Genomic DNA, 7,650 nt, shown 5'->3' with positions numbered 1-7,650 from the left:
GGTTCTTCTCCATTTGAGAAGATCCGCATGGTTGTTCTCCATTTGAGAAGATCCACACAAATCTTGTCCATTTGACACAGATTCTCACTCAGAATTCAGAAGATCCGCACAGATCTTCTTAGTCAAAGGTTCCGCACGAAACCTGTCAGAATCTGAATCATCACACTGAGAAAGCAAAAGATTTGCTCGGAGCTTCTGCCATGTCATTAAGATCCGCACGGATCTTTAGAATCGAAATATATGCACGAATCCTCTGAGAATTTGGAGAGGTACTTAGCTTTGTAATTAAGCACGGAATCCAGCCTAACTCACAGCTTGGGCGATTGCTCTTAAGTGAGCATGCACTATTGTGGGCTGCTTCTCTTTGCTCCACGTGTTGGCCCTCTTTGTCAAATTCTCTCTGTAGATGGCCACCCATTTTATCTTTTCTTTAGCTTTCGCTGCTCTGAGCAGCTTGTAGTTTTTGTTGGACATATCCTCTAGCTTGCCCATGAACATGATGTTCTGCAAGAAAAAGATGAACTGCTCTTTCCTGTCTTCATTGGTCACATCCTTGACCTGATGTAAGGATGGAGGAAAAACATGCCGGTTGCTTGCGTGGGTCCTCAACGGGATTGGGAGCTCAGACTAGCCTCGCCTGCTAGTCACAACAAGAGAGGTTTGGATGTCTCTCGGGCCCCTTGCACTACATCCACCTGCACTGCAACCTCCTTGTTGATGCCACTCACAATTCCACCTGCACTGCATCCTCCTGTAACACCTCAGGGTCTTTGTGTTTCCCCTAAGGGGTTTACCTCTTGCTCACGCATCGTTAGCCAGCCCACAACCAATTTGAATCCATCTCCCTAAGCTCGATTTTGTCCCCTCCCTAGAGTAAATGTTGTCACCACCCTTAGAGATTGACTGTGTCCCCTGGAAAGCCTAAACCCTCACTCTAAATGCATGCAAAAACAATGAAAATAGACGAAGGTCCCAACTCTCTGTCTTGTGAGGAACTCTGACTCAACCACCTTACGCATCCTATTGATTTTTGAAAAAGTCAAAGGGTCCAGAATTTGATTTCTCAGATCAAGTAAACCCAAAAATTACCTCATCTGTCAGTCTCTGGCAGATCCTTTCATGAACCTACACTCAGGACGCATCCTAGAGCATTACAATCCGCTGTGGGAAGAAAGTGCCTCAAACTACGTAGCATCCCGAGCTTAGTCTAATCTTTATTCACACGCCTGCACAGACGTGGGTTCACATGCCACACCCTTGAGTCCGTTTGGATCATCATCTAGCGAAGAGATGTCATTCACTAACCAACAGGGCAATCCCCTAGGACCTCAATTCTGGAGAGTCAGTGCATACAGAGACATGGCCTACATCGATACGCTAAGTTGCATTGATTCGCTCGAATTATTTAAAAATTTGAATTTCAGGGTCATAATTCGGGAATTACTCGAATTATAGTCGAATTAGGAATTTTAACCCTCTTCTTTCGGTTGAAAGAATCTTTTGACCGAAAGAATATTTCGATCAAAAGAATCTTTCGATCGAAAGATTTAGTCGAAAAACTTCTTTCGGTCGAAAGAACTACTACTCCTATATAAAGGACTGTATTCGACCGAAAGAGCTGAATAGTAATCTTAAAAAGGTAAAAAGAAAATATAAAATTTTTGATGTTTTTTTGATTTTTTTAAAGATTAAAGGTTAAAATTTATTTCTTTTGTAAAAAAAAGTTAGTTTAAATTTATTTTCTTTATTGTTTTATTTTTAAAAAAATAAAATTAATTTTAGTTTAATTTAGTTGTTTTATTTTTAAAAAAATAAAATTAATTTACTAGTGTTTCAGTTTGTTTATACATTTTGATTCACTAGCAGAATAAAAAATAATAAAAATTAATCTTTCACTAGTGTTTTAGTTTGTGAAAACATTCTGATTCACTAGTAAAAGTAAAATTTTAAAATAAAATAAATAATTTTTTATTATTTACTTGTGTTTTAGTTTGTGAAAACATTCTGATTCACTTGTAAAATAAAAAAATAAATAATTTTAAGTTAATTATTTACTTGTGTTTCAGTTTGTGAAAACATGCTCATTCACTTATAAAATATAAAATATCAATATCAATTTTTGATCTCATGTGGATCATTTTGTGGACGTATTTCACATTGTTATGATGTGATTTATGTGTAATTAAAGTAAAAATATTAAATATCACATTTCACATTGTTATGATGTGATTTATGTGTAATTGCACATATTGATATCTTGGGTATCAACTTATGCTTAGCCCAAATCCCAAGCTCGAAAACATTAATAAATTACAAAATATCTTCTCGTAAGATATTTTGTATATTTATTTTGTGTAATTCGAGGCCTTCTAATAGAAGCTGAAAATATAAATAAATTACATTTTATCCATTTATGAGATATTTTGTATATTTCAAGAGCTTCAAATCCAAGCTGTTTGAAACTCGAAAGCATTAATAAGTTACATTTGTCTTTCAATAAGATATTTGTATATTTATTTTTGAATAAGTAGAGTTACTTAAATACAAGCTTTTTGCATAAGAGCAACTTAAAACTTTGTCGTAGCACATTGAAACTTTGTCGTAGCACATTGAAACTGTCTTAGCTTTTTGCACAAGGGCAACTTAAAACTTTGTCGTAGCACATTGAAACTGTCTTAGCACATTGAAACTTACGCCAATAAAAAGGGACAATGTTTAAATAATATTTATTTATTTATAAAAAATTTGAATATTCTTAAATATATGTATTCGCGGTTTGATTAAATTTTTGTGTGTTTATTATATATAGACACAATGGCGCATGCTGGAGATAAGAGAAAAGAGCGAGAATTGAATAGACCAGAGCTTCGTTGCTTCACCGACAGTATTATGCTTTCGATGTTAAAGATGGACGATGATGCTCCTTTCAAGACAAGGCAACTTTTCTTAATTTTTTGAAACACATATCCAATGAAGGATTCGCTCTACTGATCGAGAACTTCCCAAAGTTTGCTGATAAGCCAGAACTTGTGGAGAGTCGTCTTGTTTCAGAGAGCAATCTAATTATTGGACAATTAGATCAACTGAAGCTGCCCTATACAATTGTAGATACTCTCGCTGCCAGTGAGAAGATGAAAGTAGTTGTGAGATTATTTCAAGCTTACAAGCAAAAATCTCAAGCTACAAAAGAGGTTAGGTCAGCTTCAGAAGTTGATGCCACTGTTGATACAACTGAGGCAAGGGTACAAGGTGTTGAGCCAAGTCAAGCTCAACAACCAACAGTGTTGGGTCCAATAGCACTCCATCGAATGGATGTTGCACCCTCCCTGAAGATCTTGCGTGCCAAAGATCTAACACCCACTCCCGAGAAAAGACTTGGTTCACTGATGTAGTAAAAGTAATCATCACAGAAAGTTCTTTCCCCGACAAGTTCTATGCTGCAAAGATTATCAAGACAAGGCCTGGAGGAACAAAAGATCCGGATGTGTATGCTACTCTTGAAGCAAATTTTTTAAACTTTACACATCCCGGAGTTGTTGCCCCCTTGGGTATAGTGCGAAGAGGAGTGCCAACTTTGATTTTTAAGTATTGTAATGGCTCTCACTTGGAGCATTAGTTCATTCTGAGCACATGGGATGGCACGCGCAGAACCCATGTGGACTTCGTCTCTCTGCACAATGACCAAGAGCTCTTGTCAAGGTTGCAGAAGAAGATTTTCAAGTTGATATATGGGTTTTGACTCGAAGTCTCCTTGTGTAGCCCCATAAACCATGTTGACCCTCGCATACATACTTAACAAACAAGGTAAGGCCAGAGAAAGATGGTGGTTGATAAGAGAGAGGATCGGGAGGATACAAAGAATCATCAACCCATAAATCATTATTTTTTGCACCTGCAGCTCTGTGTTGTTGCATCAACATTTGGATTGCTGGTTGTTCTTCTTTAGAAATCTGTGTTCTCTTCAGTAGAGGTGCCTACTCAACATCTAATTGAAAATGAATATCTCTTTTTGTATTTCTTCCAGTACTTTGAGAAATAAATAATAAAAACATAATCATCAAAACCAAACAAGAATAGAAATCGTTAGTAAAAGACAAAAACATACTATAAAGCCCTAGATTTCTTACTTTAAATAAAACTTTAAACAAATCTGAAACTCTTAAAAACACAACAATGAATGCAACAATCCATCAAAACTTAATTAAGAAAAACTAACCTCCATAGGTTACAGATTGAAGAAGAAGCAACAATATACAATAGAAGAGGGCAAATAGAGATTGAAGCTCTGAACCACAATGGAGGAAGGAAGAAGCCAAAGATAATGAAATCAAAAACTCCCAAATGTGGAGGGAAAATTTGAAGTACTTTTTGGAGATTCATTAAATGCTCCATTTTTATTCAAAAAAATTAGGGAGGGAAAGGATATGGTTCAAAATGGTACCACAAAGACATAGAGGTATAATAATAATAATAATAATAATACAACTAATTTATCTCGAAATAGAATATTACTAAACTTCATATTTATAGCTTAGAAGTCCATGGACATTTATTTATATGTATAGATTGTATCTATTTTTTCTTGTGGGTAAAATTTTAGTTTAATTTGGATTATGAAATTTTTAGTATTCATGAAAGCTCACGAATTTTAGATGAAAGGATAGAGAATGATTTGATATGAGATATGATTAAGTGTATATGGAATGATTTGATAGGAGATATGATTCAGTTAATTTCAGTATGTGCAGGCTTTTTATCGCATATTATATTACTTCATGCCTCGTGAGAGAGTGCGACGCTCTGAAGCTTCTGCACCTCGTAAAAAGTCGATGTGACGCTTCAATTCTCCATTAACAATATAAAATAGGCTGAATATGACTTTTGGGATTCTTGCAGATGAGAGAGAGTCTTATTATTTTAAAGTATATTTGGCTCAAAACAAGAGAGAGAGAGCCCTTACACGGCCCATTTTGAGTCCAAAAAGTTCCTAATGTTAGTCCACGTGTTATTCAACTAACATGTGTCATCAGCACACACTAGGCCACGTGTTATTCAACTAACACGTGTCACACCTCACACTAGGCCACGTGTTACACAACCTAATCCTAGTCATCTCGGCATAAAGCACACGCCCTAGTCCTGTCATACGCCTCTCATACGCGCACTAGCACACGTCGTAGTAGCACTAATCCTAGTCATCACACATCACTAATCCACATCATAGTCGCACTAATAAACATCACCATTAGCTCTTGCATATGTCACATTGGCACTAGTTCTAGTCACCATCATCCTTAGGCACTCATCCATGTCATCTCTGCATCTGCCGCTCATGCTCGCTTGCTCTTCCTCTGCTTTGTCCGCCGCCCTCTACTCTGCCCACCCTCTGCTCCGCCTGCTTGTGCCCGGCTTGCTGCTCTTCCCTCTCACGCCTCCCCTCGCTCGCTTTCCCGCCACCCTCTGCTCTGTCCGCCGCCCTCTGTTCTGCCCGGCTTGCTTGCCCGCCGCCCTTTGCTTCGCCCTCTCACGCCTCCCCTCGCTTGCTTGCCCACCCTCTTCTCTTACCTTTGCTCCTCCCTTAGCCTCTTTGCTTGCATATCTTTACTCGTGCCCCTTCGCTCTTGTTGCTCACGCTTCCGCCCGCTCTTTGCTCCGCCCAAGCCATTTTCACACACACATCCACCAGCACCCATTCACACATAACACACACCTAGGCACACACCTAGGCACGCTTACGATTGCTTAGGGCCCCTTCACACGTCAGCATAGAAAACACATTGCTTCTTGTAACCCTAGCACTAGCCCGGCCTAAATTTCACTTCACACACGTGGTGATACACATAAGCACACTAACACACCTGTTCACTCATGCACAACCCACTCTAGGCATCTAGGTGCATATATATGCATTAGAATAGAGACCCTGTACCTAGGAGGAATAGACTAACCTAGAATAGGATAGAGACCCTGTACCTAGGAAGAATAGACTAACCTAGATTGACATACAATTAACCTAGAGGTAAACTACTAACCCTTGTATAATTTTGTGTAATTTGTTTTGTTTTGGCACGATCACGACACACACACACACCGTGCATGGTTTGAAATGAAAATTGCACACGAGAAAACACCAAACAAAATACAATATTCCAAATACACACACACACACATATATATATATATATATATACCAAAAACATCAAGAAAACAAGAAAACAGAAAAGCAAAACAAGGCCAAAGGGTCTAGTTCAAGAGGACTAGAACTCAGAGCACTTCAAGGGAAGTGGAATTCAACCAAACTAAGGGTGCTAAACCTATGGTTTGAAATAGACTTATCCACCAAGGGATATTTCCATTTCTTTAAAGAGAGAGAGCAGTCATTAGCAGGTCTAATGGAGCTCCCAACCCGTGGGTTCAAGGTCCCACACTCAGACGCCCTCGAAGCAAGGTTGGAGGCGCTCTTAATGGAGACTCCTCAAAATTCCATCGCGTACAACGAGTAATGGTGAAGAATCATGGCAGTCAGGATGCCATAGACCACTTAGAAACCTTTGAACAAATTTGTGAAGGATTCGGCATCACTGATGATCTGACAAAGATCCTCGCAATTGGATTGGGAGCGGCAGGACGATGGTTCAAAACCTTAGAACCATCTTATAAGGTCTCTTATGAAGCGGTCCGAGATGCCTTCCGGGTCGAGTTCTCAAGAATCGAGGACAAGTGGAGTCACCTTCACTTATTGAACAACGTTTCCCAGAGCTCCATTGAAACCTTAAGAGAGATCATTCGCAAGATCAGATATTATTACTCTCGGTGTCTGGATGAAGAGAATCCTTGTCAGTCTCGGTTGGTGACTCTTTTCCTCAATGGCTTGTGGGATGGGAAGCTAAACAATTATTTGTATATGCTTAGAAAAGCTATGTTCAATGAGTGTTGTCTTGACGCCATAGACTTCGATGATAATATGCAAGGAACGCTAGGATCTGAGGAGGATACATCAAAGTTCAATGCATCGCCTACCACGTCTTTGAGAGCTCCTAGAAAGGACACCAATTGGGTGATAGATGAGATGGCTGACATGGTGTTAAAAAGAATGGAAGAGAAATGGGGAGTCGCTTCCATGGAAACCAAATAGGTGCATGAAGTTACACCCGTAAGGCATCTAGGATCCACGCCGATCATTGAAGAGCCCCTAGAGCCTTCAGACCTCTATGCCGGGTTGCCTAAAAATCAATTCGATTATCCAATCCCATCCCTAGAGCCTGTGCATTATGCTCAAGCATTGGATCAGTATGTGGTACCCTCACCTGACCGTTCTTCGGCTCCGATGTTTAGGGTAGCACCTGCTAAATTCTAATGCTTATGGAAGTAAGCATTACACTAGCTATGCAGCACAAGAGTTCAAATCCTTAGCCTGCTATGCTTGTGGAGGCACACACCTGAAAAGGGAGTGCCCTCACATGGTTGTACCAGTTCCCAACAGAAATGTTGAGCCTCTACAACATTGGTGTCTTGCATGTGGACTCGAGCATTTAATTGCTAGCTGCCCTAAAAAATCACAAATACCGGGTAGGGATAACAACCGTCCGGCATCCCTTCAGCATGATGAATGCTTTACATGAGCGCAACACGTCTACCTTGTTTGACATG

This window comes from Cibotium barometz, chromosome 51 (assembly GCF_041138505.1).
Source record: "Cibotium barometz isolate CiBa-2024 chromosome 51, ASM4113850v1, whole genome shotgun sequence".
Classification (NCBI taxonomy): Eukaryota; Viridiplantae; Streptophyta; class Polypodiopsida; order Cyatheales; family Cibotiaceae; genus Cibotium; species Cibotium barometz.
The sequence above is the reverse complement of the archived record's forward strand: the minus strand, read 5'-3'. Positions refer to the sequence as shown.